The sequence below is a fragment of the Amia ocellicauda genome, unplaced genomic scaffold (assembly GCF_036373705.1).
Source record: "Amia ocellicauda isolate fAmiCal2 unplaced genomic scaffold, fAmiCal2.hap1 HAP1_SCAFFOLD_237, whole genome shotgun sequence".
NCBI classification, from domain to species: domain Eukaryota; kingdom Metazoa; phylum Chordata; class Actinopteri; order Amiiformes; family Amiidae; genus Amia; species Amia ocellicauda.
In genome coordinates, this window is record NW_027102800.1 from 5,001 (window position 1) to 18,116 (window position 13,116).

Below are 13,116 nucleotides of genomic sequence, written 5' to 3' on the forward strand. Positions count from 1 at the left end.
AGTTTTGACCTCTCTCATTGCACTAAGTGTCTTCAAAAACCCAGTTCCTGTATTTCCCCCGGCACCGTAGAGAAATGCTGACAGCCTGGAACACTGTGGCGGCTGCACACGGCACTCCCATGCCCGCCGCGAGCAGCCTAGCCCCGCCTCAGACCCGCGAGAACCGCCCATCGGCACACGGCCCGCTGTGCGCCCGAGCCGTTTGGTGTAAAAACTGTCCAAAAGTGGTTTCGACCACTTAGGAACATCGTAGAGACTCGAAATAAAAAGGATTTTGTTGGAAAAGCGATTCTGAGGAAGGCTGTGTTAAAATTAATTTCGGGAAATGTCGTTTACCCCCCCCCAAATGGCTCCGAAGTACCCCCCCCCCACCCCCCCCCTAAAAAACCGTGTTCCGGGGGTTTTTCGAGAAAACAAACACACGGGGTATATAGAGGGGACTGAGACGAATCGAATGACGTGCTTTGCAAAGAAATCGGGGGCTCACAGCCCCCCCAGGAGAGGTTCAAAAGTCGGAGGACTGGTCACCTAACTCCCATTGAAGTCAATGGGGGAAAAATGAAAACTGTCAAAAAGGCTTAAAATGGTTCAAAAACCCACTGGGGCAGTAGATAATCATCCTATTTGAATTTTAAAAGTCTTAGTTTGGCGAAAAAATACCTTTTAATAATTGTTTTAGGGGTCAGAAAAATCAGCTCCGGCTGCCTGGTCACCTAGGGGAGATAGAAAATTTTTCTAAGTTTTTCACTCGGCCGCCTGGTCCCCTAACTCGAAAATTTTAAAGTGCTCCCATCGGTCCCGGGATAGGGTGGCTGATAGCTGGGAGCCCCCTGAGCACTGCCCCGGTGTTAGTTTTCGGAGAAATGCCCCCGTTGATTTGTTATGATTTTTTTTCCGCCGGCCGCCTGGTCGCCCTAATGCAAAGTCAATGGGAGTGAGGAGATAGAAAATTTTTCAAAGTTTTTCACTCGGCCGCCTGGTCCCCTAACTCGAAAATTTTAAAGTGCTCCCATCGGTCCCGGGATAGGGTGGCTGATAGCTGGGAGCCCCCTGAGCACTGCCCCGGTGTTAGTTTTCGGAGAAATGCCTCCGTTGATTTGTTATGATTTTTTTTCCGCCGGCCGCCTGGTCGCCCTAATGTAAAGTCAATGGGAGTGAGGAGATAGAAAATTTTTCAAAGTTTTTCACCCGGCCACAAACGACTCCAAAACACACTGGGGCTGTGGCTGGGACTCTCACCAGGACTGCCCCCTACTTTATTTATGGATTAAAAAGCATTCTATATTAATTTTTCGATTTTTGGGACCCGGGACGCCTGGTCACCTAACTCCCCTTCTATCCCTATGGGGGGGGGACGGGGACATCGAAAACGCTCCCATCGCCGCCGAGGCACGCTGCGGGGACTCTCCCTACCATCGCCCCATGCTTCCTTTGAAGAATATATGACGTTTTTCAATTTTCACCGACATTTGAAAATCAAAACTTCAGAACATTTCATAGTTATTCTCAATGGGTTGTCTAGGGGCACACATCTCTAAACTGGGGGAAATGCTCAAAATGATTAAAAAGAAAAACAATGCCCCCAGACCCGGGGGGCTGATAGCTGGGAGCCCCCTGAGCACAGCCCCGGTGTTAGTTTCTGGAGAAATGCCCCCGTTGATTTGTTATGATTTTTTTTCCGCCGGCCGCCTGGTCGCCCTAATGCAAAGTCAATGGGAGTGAGGAGATAGAATATTTTTCAAAGTTTTTCACTCGGCCGTCTGGTCCCCTGACTCGAAAATTTTAAAGTGCTCCCATCGGTCCCAGGGTAGGGTGGCTGATAGCTGGGAGCCCCCTGAGCACTGCCCCGGTGTTAGTTTCTGGAGAAATGCCCCCGTTGATTTGTTATGATTTTTTTTCCGCCGGCCGCCTGGTCGCCCTAATGCAAAGTCAATGGGAGTGAGGAGATAGAATATTTTTCAAAGTTTTTCACTCGGCCGTCTGGTCCCCTGACTCGAAAATTTTAAAGTGCTCCCATCGGTCCCAGGGTAGGGTGGCTGATAGCTGGGAGCCCCCTGAGCACAGCCCCGGTGTTAGTTTCTGGAGAAATGCCCCCGTTGATTTGTTATGATTTTTTTTCCGCCGGCCGCCTGGTCGCCCTAATGCAAAGTCAATGGGAGTGAGGAGATAGAATATTTTTCAAAGTTTTTCACTCGGCCGTCTGGTCCCCTGACTCGAAAATTTTAAAGTGCTCCCATCGGTCCCAGGGTAGGGTGGCTGATAGCTGGGAGCCCCCTGAGCACAGCCCCGGTGTTAGTTTCTGGAGAAATGCCCCCGTTGATTTGTTATGATTTTTTTTCCGCCGGCCGCCTGGTCGCCCTAATGCAAAGTCAATGGGAGTGAGGAGATAGAATATTTTTCAAAGTTTTTCACTCGGCCGTCTGGTCCCCTGACTCGAAAATTTTAAAGTGCTCCCATCGGTCCCAGGGTAGGGTGGCTGATAGCTGGGAGCCCCCTGAGCACTGCCCCGGTGTTAGTTTCTGGAGAAATGCCCCCGTTGATTTGTTATGATTTTTTTTCCGCCGGCCGCCTGGTCGCCCTAATGCAAAGTCAATGGGAGTGAGGAGATAGAATATTTTTCAAAGTTTTTCACTCGGCCGTCTGGTCCCCTGACTCGAAAATTTTAAAGTGCTCCCATCGGTCCCAGGGTAGGGTGGCTGATAGCTGGGAGCCCCCTGAGCACAGCCCCGGTGTTAGTTTCTGGAGAAATGCCCCCGTTGATTTGTTATGATTTTTTTTCCGCCGGCCGCCTGGTCGCCCTAATGCAAAGTCAATGGGAGTGAGGAGATAGAATATTTTTCAAAGTTTTTCACTCGGCCGTCTGGTCCCCTGACTCGAAAATTTTAAAGTGCTCCCATCGGTCCCAGGGTAGGGTGGCTGATAGCTGGGAGCCCCCTGAGCACTGCCCCGGTGTTAGTTTCTGGAGAAATGCCCCCGTTGATTTGTTATGATTTTTTTTCCGCCGGCCGCCTGGTCGCCCTAATGCAAAGTCAATGGGAGTGAGGATATAGAATATTTTTCAAAGTTTTTCACTCGGCCGTCTGGTCCCCTGACTCGAAAATTTTAAAGTGCTCCCATCGGTCCCAGGGTAGGGTGGCTGATAGCTGGGAGCCCCCTGAGCACTGCCCCGGTGTTAGTTTCTGGAGAAATGCCCCCGTTGATTTGTTATGATTTTTTTTCCGCCGGCCGCCTGGTCGCCCTAATGCAAAGTCAATGGGAGTGAGGAGATAGAATATTTTTCAAAGTTTTTCACTCGGCCGTCTGGTCCCCTGACTCGAAAATTTTAAAGTGCTCCCATCGGTCCCAGGGTAGGGTGGCTGATAGCTGGGAGCCCCCTGAGCACAGCCCCGGTGTTAGTTTCTGGAGAAATGCCCCCGTTGATTTGTTATGATTTTTTTTCCGCCGGCCGCCTGGTCGCCCTAATGCAAAGTCAATGGGAGTGAGGAGATAGAATATTTTTCAAAGTTTTTCACTCGGCCGTCTGGTCCCCTGACTCGAAAATTTTAAAGTGCTCCCATCGGTCCCAGGGTAGGGTGGCTGATAGCTGGGAGCCCCCTGAGCACTGCCCCGGTGTTAGTTTCTGGAGAAATGCCCCCGTTGATTTGTTATGATTTTTTTTCCGCCGGCCGCCTGGTCGCCCTAATGCAAAGTCAATGGGAGTGAGGAGATAGAATATTTTTCAAAGTTTTTCACTCGGCCGTCTGGTCCCCTGACTCGAAAATTTTAAAGTGCTCCCATCGGTCCCAGGGTAGGGTGGCTGATAGCTGGGAGCCCCCTGAGCACAGCCCCGGTGTTAGTTTCTGGAGAAATGCCCCCGTTGATTTGTTATGATTTTTTTTCCGCCGGCCGCCTGGTCGCCCTAATGCAAAGTCAATGGGAGTGAGGAGATAGAATATTTTTCAAAGTTTTTCACTCGGCCGTCTGGTCCCCTGACTCGAAAATTTTAAAGTGCTCCCATCGGTCCCGGGATAGGGTGGCTGATAGCTGGGAGCCTCCTGAGCACTGCCCCGGTGTTAGTTTCTGGAGAACTGCCCCCGTTGATTTGTTATGATCCGTAGTTGCCGGCCGGCCGCCCGGCATTGCTCTATCGGATGGAGCGTGGGCTGGCTATGGGAGATTTAGCGATTTTCGGAACCGGCCCCGATGGCCCCCCAAACCGGGTGGCCACGAGGTGGGACCCCCCTGAGCACTGCCCCGGTGTTAGTTTTCCGAGAAATGCCCCCGTTGATTTGTTATGATCCGTAGTTGCCGGCCGGCCGCCCGGCATTGCTCTATCGGATGGAGCGTGGGCTGGCTATGGGAGATTTAGCGATTTTCGGAACCGGCCCCGATCGCCCCCCAAACCGGGTGGCCACGAGGTGGGACCCCCCTGAGCACTGCCCCGGTGTTAGTTTTCGGAGAAATGCCCCCGTTGATTTCTTATGATCCGTAGTTGCCGGCCGGCCGCCCGGCATTGCTCTATCGGATGGAGCGTGTGCTGGCTATGGGAGATTTAGCGATTTTCGGAACCGGCCCCGATCGCCCCCCAAACCGGGTGGCCACGAGGTGGGACCCCCCTGAGCACTGCCCCGGTGTTAGTTTTCGGAGAAATGCCCCCGTTGATTTGTTATGATCCGTAGTTGCCGGCCGGCCGCCCGGCATTGCTCTATCGGATGGAGCGTGGGCTGGCTATGGGAGATTTAGCGATTTTCGGAACCGGCCCCGATCGCCCCCCAAACCGGGTGGCCACGAGGTGGGACCCCCCTGAGCACTGCCCCGGTGTTAGTTTTCGGAGAAATGCCCCCGTTGATTTGTTACGATTATTTTTCGCCCAGGCGATGTGCCTTTTCATTTTGTTTTGCACTTTCCTTCATTCCTTGGTGCATGCTACCATCTAACGGACACATTTCGGTACTGCAGTTTGAAAGTAATTTCCCCGTCTAGGGATCTCTCAATGCCCTGGGCTGCGAAAGGAGGGCAAGGACACCCTATGTTCTCATGAGTGCAAAGCCCCCCCGGCTTCAAGGCATTCCAAAAGGAAAACCGGAGACACTGCTGTACACACACACACACACACACACACACACACACACACACACACACACACACACACACACACACACACACACAGAGAGAGAGAGAGAGAGAGAGAGAGAGAGAGAGAGAGAGATAGAGAGAGAGTAGTCACACAGTGGAATAAACTCCCCAGCGATGTGGTAGAAGCTGAAAGTTGGGGAACATTGTGATGGTCTATATTTCTTGGCAGATAATAAAAGATGCTCTTATCATGCCTCCGTTGATGTGTTATGATCCATAGGTTGCCGGCCGCCCGGCATTGCTCTGATCGGATGGACCGTGGGCTGCCTATGGCAGAGTATGGGCGATTCTTCAGCCGGCCCCGATGGCCCCCCAAACCGGGTGGCCACGAGGTGGGACCCCCCTGAGCACTGCCCCGGTGTTAGTTTTCGGAGAAATGCCCCCGTTGATTTCTTATGATCCGTAGTTGCCGGCCGGCCGCCCGGCATTGCTCTATCGGATGGAGCGTGGGCTGGCTATGGGAGATTTAGCGATTTTCGGAACCGGCCCCGATCGCCCCCCAAACCGGGTGGCCACGAGGTGGGACCCCCCTGAGCACTGCCCCGGTGTTAGTTTTCGGAGAAATGCCCCCGTTGATTTCTTATGATCCGTAGTTGCCGGCCGGCCGCCCGGCATTGCTCTATCGGATGGAGCGTGGGCTGGCTATGGGAGATTTAGCGATTTTCGGAACCGGCCCCGATCGCCCCCCAAACCGGGTGGCCACGAGGTGGGACCCCCCTGAGCACTGCCCCGGTGTTAGTTTTCGGAGAAATGCCCCCGTTGATTTGTTACGATTATTTTTCGCCCAGGCGATGTGCCTTTTCATTTTGTTTTGCACTTTCCTTCATTCCTTGGTGCATGCTGCCATCTAACGGACACATTTCGGTACTGCAGTTTGAAAGTAATTTCCCCGTCTAGGGATCTCTCTCTCGTCTAGGGACACTGCTGTACACACACACACACACACACACACACACACACACACACACACACACACACACACACACAGTGAGAGAGAGGGAGAGATAGAGAGAGAGAGAGGTGGAGAGGGAGAGAGAGGTGGAGATAGAGAGATGGAGATAGAGATGGAGATAGAGAGAGATGGAGATAGAGAGAGAGATGGAGATGGAGAGAGAGATGGTGATAGAGAGATAGAGATAGAGAGAGAGATGGTGATAGAGAGATGGAGATAGAGAGAGAGATGGTGATAGAGAGATGGAGATAGAGAGAGAGATGGTGACAGAGAGAGAGTCGTCACACTCTGGAACAAACTCCCCAGAAGCTGAAAGTTGGGGAACATTATGATGATCTTTATTTCTTGGCAGATAATAAATGATGATCTTACAGAGGGCGACTTACAACACCAGTGCAAACATACAGCGAAGGACAAGGCATCAATCGCGACAGAATCCCTTGAGTTAAAGCAGCAGATTCAGAATAACACACGTCAAAACAGACTGGAGACTAAAACGAGCACGAAAGGTGTCGAATATGTGGCCTCCTCTCGCTTGTAAACTCTCTCGTGTTCCTGTCGATGGGGTCGGCGGCTCGGGGCAGCGGCCTAGCAGCAGCAGGCAGGCCACCCGGCTGCCTGGGGCTGACCTCCGGGGCAGGCAGGCAGGCAGACCTCCAGGGCAGGCAGGCAGGCAGGCAGGCAGACCTCCAGGGCTAACAGGCTGACCTCCAGGGCTGGCAGGCTGACCTCCAGGGCTGGAAGGCAGGATGGCAGACCTCCAGGGCAGGCAGGCAGGCAGGCAGGCAGGCAGGCAGACCTCCAGGGCTGGCAGGGAGACCTCCAGGGCTGGCAGGCAGGCAGGCAGGGCTGTGTGGCTGGGGAGGGCAGGCTGGCAGGCAGGTAGGCCGTGCTGCTGCCAGGGCTGGAAGGCTGACCTCCAGGGCAGGCAGGCAGGCAGACCTCCAGGGCAGGCAGGCAGGTAGGCCGTGCTGCTGCCAGGGCTGGCAGGCTGACCTCCAGGGCAGGCAGGCAGGCAGGCAGACCTCCAGGGCTGGCAGGCTGACCTCCAGGGCAGGCAGGCAGGCAGGCAGGCAGACCTCCAGGGCTAACAGGCTGACCTCCAGGGCTGGCAGGCTGACCTCCAGGGCTGGAAGGCAGGATGGCAGACCTCCAGGGCAGGCAGGCAGGCAGGCAGGCAGGCAGGCAGACCTCCAGGGCTGGCAGGGAGACCTCCAGGGCTGGCAGGCAGGCAGGCAGGGCTGTGTGGCTGGGGAGGGCAGGCTGGCAGGCAGGTAGGCCGTGCTGCTGCCAGGGCTGGAAGGCTGACCTCCAGGGCAGGCAGGCAGGCAGACCTCCAGGGCAGGCAGGCAGGTAGGCCGTGCTGCTGCCAGGGCTGGCAGGCTGACCTCCAGGGCAGGCAGGCAGGCAGGCAGACCTCCAGGGCTGGCAGGCTGACCTCCAGGGCAGGCAGGCAGGCAGGCAGGCAGACCTCCAGGGCTAACAGGCTGACCTCCAGGGCTGGCAGGCTGACCTCCAGGGCTGGAAGGCAGGATGGCAGACCTCCAGGGCAGGCAGGCAGGCAGGCAGGCAGGCAGGCAGACCTCCAGGGCTGGCAGGGAGACCTCCAGGGCTGGCAGGCAGGCAGGCAGGGCTGTGTGGCTGGGGAGGGCAGGCTGGCAGGCAGGTAGGCCGTGCTGCTGCCAGGGCTGGAAGGCTGACCTCCAGGGCAGGCAGGCAGGCAGACCTCGAGGGCAGGCAGGCAGGTAGGCCGTGCTGCTACCAGGGCAGGCAGGCAGACCTCCAGGGCTAACAGGCAGACCTCCAGGGCTGGCAGTGCTGCTACCAGGGCTGGATAGCAGACCTCCAGGGCTAACAGGCAGACCTCCAGGGCTGGCAGGCTGACCTCCAGGGCAGGCAGGCAGGCAGGCAGACCTCCAGGGCTGGATAGCAGACCTCCAGGGCTGGATAGCTGACCTCCAGGGCTGGATAGCAGACCTCCAGGGCTAACAGGCTGACCTCCAGGGCTAACAGGCAGACCTCCAGGGCAGGCAGGCAGACCTCCAGGGCAGGCAGTGCTGCTACCAGGGCTGGATAGCAGACCTCCAGGGCTGGAAGGCAGGCAGGCAGACCTCCAGGGCAGGCAGTGCTGCTACCAGGGCTGGATAGCAGACCTCCAGGGCTAACAGGCAGACCTCCAGGGCTGGAAGGCAGGCAGTGCTGCTACCAGGGCAGGCAGGCTGTCCTCCAGGGCTGGAAGGCAGACCTCCAGGGCTGGCAGGCTGACCTCCAGGGCTGGAAGGCAGGCAGTGCTGCTACCAGGGCAGGCAGGCTGTCCTCCAGGGCTAACAGGCTGACCTCCAGGGCAGGCAGTGCTGCTACCAGGGCTGGATAGCAGACCTCCAGGGCTAACAGGCAGACCTCCAGGGCTGGCAGGCTGACCTCCAGGGCAGGCAGGCAGGCAGGCAGACCTCCAGGGCTGGATAGCAGACCTCCAGGGCTGGATAGCTGACCTCCAGGGCTGGATAGCAGACCTCCAGGGCTAACAGGCTGACCTCCAGGGCTAACAGGCAGACCTCCAGGGCAGGCAGGCAGACCTCCAGGGCAGGCAGTGCTGCTACCAGGGCTGGATAGCAGACCTCCAGGGCTAACAGGCAGACCTCCAGGGCTGGCAGTGCTGCTACCAGGGCTGGATAGCAGACCTCCAGGGCTGGATAGCAGACCTCCAGGGCTAACAGGCAGACCTCCAGGGCTGGCAGGCTGACCTCCAGGGCAGGCAGGCAGGCAGGCAGACCTCCAGGGCTGGATAGCTGACCTCCAGGGCTGGATAGCAGACCTCCAGGGCTAACAGGCTGACCTCCAGGGCTAACAGGCAGACCTCCAGGGCAGGCAGGCAGACCTCCAGGGCAGGCAGTGCTGCTACCAGGGCTGGATAGCAGACCTCCAGGGCTAACAGGCAGACCTCCAGGGCTGGCAGGCTGACCTCCAGGGCAGGCAGGCAGGCAGGCAGACCTCCAGGGCTGGATAGCAGACCTCCAGGGCTGGATAGCTGACCTCCAGGGCTGGATAGCAGACCTCCAGGGCTAACAGGCTGACCTCCAGGGCTAACAGGCAGACCTCCAGGGCAGGCAGGCAGACCTCCAGGGCAGGCAGTGCTGCTACCAGGGCTGGATAGCAGACCTCCAGGGCTGGAAGGCAGGCAGGCAGACCTCCAGGGCAGGCAGTGCTGCTACCAGGGCTGGATAGCAGACCTCCAGGGCTGGAAGGCAGACCTCCAGGGCAGGCAGGCAGACCTCCAGGGCAGGCAGTGCTGCTACCAGGGCTGGATAGCAGACCTCCAGGGCTGGAAGGCAGGCAGGCAGACCTCCAGGGCAGGCAGTGCTGCTACCAGGGCTGGATAGCAGACCTCCAGGGCTAACAGGCAGACCTCCAGGGCTGGCAGTGCTGCTACCAGGGCTGGATAGCAGACCTCCAGGGCTGGATAGCAGACCTCCAGGGCTAACAGGCAGACCTCCAGGGCAGGCAGGCAGGCAGGCAGACCTCCAGGGCTGGATAGCTGACCTCCAGGGCTGGATAGCAGACCTCCAGGGCTAACAGGCTGACCTCCAGGGCTAACAGGCAGACCTCCAGGGCAGGCAGGCAGACCTCCAGGGCAGGCAGTGCTGCTACCAGGGCTGGATAGCAGACCTCCAGGGCAGGCAGGCAGACCTCCAGGGCAGGCAGGCAGACCTCCAGGGCAGGCAGGCAGACCTCCAGGGCTGGATAGCAGACCTCCAGGGCTAACAGGCTGACCTCCAGGGCTAACAGGCAGGCAGGCAGACCTCCAGGGCTGGATAGCAGACCTCCAGGGCTAACAGGCTGACCTCCAGGCCAGGCAGTGCTGCTGCCAGGGCAGGCAGGCAGACCTCCAGGGCAGGCAGTGCTGCTACCAGGGCAGGCAGTGCTGCTACCAGGGCTGGAAGGCAGACCTCCAGGGCTAACAGGCAGACCTCCAGGGCAGGCAGGCAGACCTCCAGGGCAGGCAGGCAGACCTCCAGGGCTGGATAGCTGACCTCCAGGGCTAACAGGCAGACCTCCAGGGCTGGCAGGCTGACCTCCAGGGCAGGCAGTGCTGCTGCCAGGGCAGGCAGGCAGACCTCCAGGGCTAACAGGCAGGCAGGCAGACCTCCAGGGCTGGATAGCAGACCTCCAGGGCTAACAGGCAGGCAGGCAGACCTCCAGGGCTGGATAGCAGACCTCCAGGGCTAACAGGCTGACCTCCAGGGCTAACAGGCAGGCAGGCAGACCTCCAGGGCTGGATAGCAGACCTCCAGGGCTAACAGGCTGACCTCCAGGGCAGGCAGTGCTGCTACCAGGGCAGGCAGGCAGACCTCCAGGGCAGGCAGTGCTGCTGCCAGGGCAGGCAGGCAGACCTCCAGGGCTGGATAGCAGACCTCCAGGGCTAACAGGCAGACCTCCAGGGCTGGATAGCAGACCTCCAGGGCTGGATAGCAGACCTCCAGGGCAGGCAGTGCTGCTACCAGGGCAGGCAGTGCTGCTGCCAGGGCAGGCAGGCAGACCTCCAGGGCAGGCAGTGCTGCTACCAGGGCTGGATAGCAGACCTCCAGGGCTAACAGGCAGGCAGGCAGACCTCCAGGGCTGGATAGCAGACCTCCAGGGCTAACAGGCTGACCTCCAGGCCAGGCAGTGCTGCTGCCAGGGCAGGCAGGCAGACCTCCAGGGCAGGCAGTGCTGCTACCAGGGCAGGCAGTGCTGCTACCAGGGCTGGAAGGCAGACCTCCAGGGCTAACAGGCAGACCTCCAGGGCAGGCAGGCAGACCTCCAGGGCAGGCAGGCAGACCTCCAGGGCTGGATAGCTGACCTCCAGGGCTAACAGGCAGACCTCCAGGGCTGGCAGGCTGACCTCCAGGGCAGGCAGTGCTGCTGCCAGGGCAGGCAGGCAGACCTCCAGGGCTAACAGGCAGGCAGGCAGACCTCCAGGGCTGGATAGCAGACCTCCAGGGCTAACAGGCAGGCAGGCAGACCTCCAGGGCTAACAGGCAGACCTCCAGGGCAGGCAGGCAGACCTCCAGGGCAGGCAGGCAGACCTCCAGGGCTGGATAGCAGACCTCCAGGGCTAACAGGCAGACCTCCAGGGCTGGATAGCAGACCTCCAGGGCTGGATAGCAGACCTCCAGGGCAGGCAGTGCTGCTACCAGGGCAGGCAGTGCTGCTGCCAGGGCAGGCAGGCAGACCTCCAGGGCAGGCAGTGCTGCTACCAGGGCTGGATAGCAGACCTCCAGGGCTAACAGGCAGGCAGGCAGACCTCCAGGGCTGGATAGCAGACCTCCAGGGCTAACAGGCTGACCTCCAGGCCAGGCAGTGCTGCTGCCAGGGCAGGCAGGCAGACCTCCAGGGCAGGCAGTGCTGCTACCAGGGCAGGCAGTGCTGCTACCAGGGCTGGAAGGCAGACCTCCAGGGCTAACAGGCAGACCTCCAGGGCAGGCAGTGCTGCTACCAGGGCTGGATAGCAGACCTCCAGGGCTGGAAGGCAGGCAGGCAGACCTCCAGGGCAGGCAGTGCTGCTACCAGGGCTGGATAGCAGACCTCCAGGGCTGGAAGGCAGACCTCCAGGGCAGGCAGGCAGACCTCCAGGGCAGGCAGTGCTGCTACCAGGGCTGGATAGCAGACCTCCAGGGCTGGAAGGCAGGCAGGCAGACCTCCAGGGCAGGCAGTGCTGCTACCAGGGCTGGATAGCAGACCTCCAGGGCTAACAGGCAGACCTCCAGGGCTGGCAGTGCTGCTACCAGGGCTGGATAGCAGACCTCCAGGGCTGGATAGCAGACCTCCAGGGCTAACAGGCAGACCTCCAGGGCAGGCAGGCAGGCAGGCAGACCTCCAGGGCTGGATAGCTGACCTCCAGGGCTGGATAGCAGACCTCCAGGGCTAACAGGCTGACCTCCAGGGCTAACAGGCAGACCTCCAGGGCAGGCAGGCAGACCTCCAGGGCAGGCAGTGCTGCTACCAGGGCTGGATAGCAGACCTCCAGGGCAGGCAGTGCTGCTACCAGGGCAGGCAGTGCTGCTGCCAGGGCTGGATGGCAGGCAGGCAGACCTCCAGGGCTAACAGGCTGACCTCCAGGGCAGGCAGGCAGACCTCCAGGGCTAACAGGCTGACCTCCAGGGCAGGCAGTGCTGCTACCAGGGCAGGCAGGCTGTCCTCCAGGGCTGGATAGCAGACCTCCAGGGCAGGCAGTGCTGCTACCAGGGCAGGCAGGCTGTCCTCCAGGGCTGGATAGCAGACCTCCAGGGCAGGCAGTGCTGCTACCAGGGCAGGCAGGCTGTCCTCCAGGGCTGGATAGCAGACCTCCAGGGCAGGCAGTGCTGCTACCAGGGCTGGATAGCAGACCTCCAGGGCTGGATGGCAGGCAGGCAGACCTCCAGGGATGGATAGCAGACCTCCAGGGCTGGAAGGCAGGCAGGCAGACCTCCAGGGCAGGCAGTGCTGCTACCAGGGCTGGATAGCAGACCTCCAGGGCTAACAGGCAGACCTCCAGGGCTGGAAGGCAGGCAGTGCTGCTACCAGGGCAGGCAGGCTGTCCTCCAGGGCTAACAGGCTGACCTCCAGGGCAGGCAGTGCTGCTACCAGGGCTGGATAGCAGACCTCCAGGGCTAACAGGCAGACCTCCAGGGCTGGCAGGCTGACCTCCAGGGCAGGCAGGCAGGCAGGCAGACCTCCAGGGCTGGATAGCTGACCTCCAGGGCTGGATAGCAGACCTCCAGGGCTAACAGGCTGACCTCCAGGGCTAACAGGCAGACCTCCAGGGCAGGCAGGCAGACCTCCAGGGCAGGCAGTGCTGCTACCAGGGCTGGATAGCAGACCTCCAGGGCTAACAGGCAGACCTCCAGGGCTGGCAGTGCTGCTACCAGGGCTGGATAGCAGACCTCCAGGGCTGGATAGCAGACCTCCAGGGCTAACAGGCAGACCTCCAGGGCAGGCAGGCAGACCTCCAGGGCAGGCAGTGCTGCTACCAGGGCTGGATAGCAGACCTCCAGGGCTAACAGGCAGACCTCCAGGGCTGGCAGTGCTGC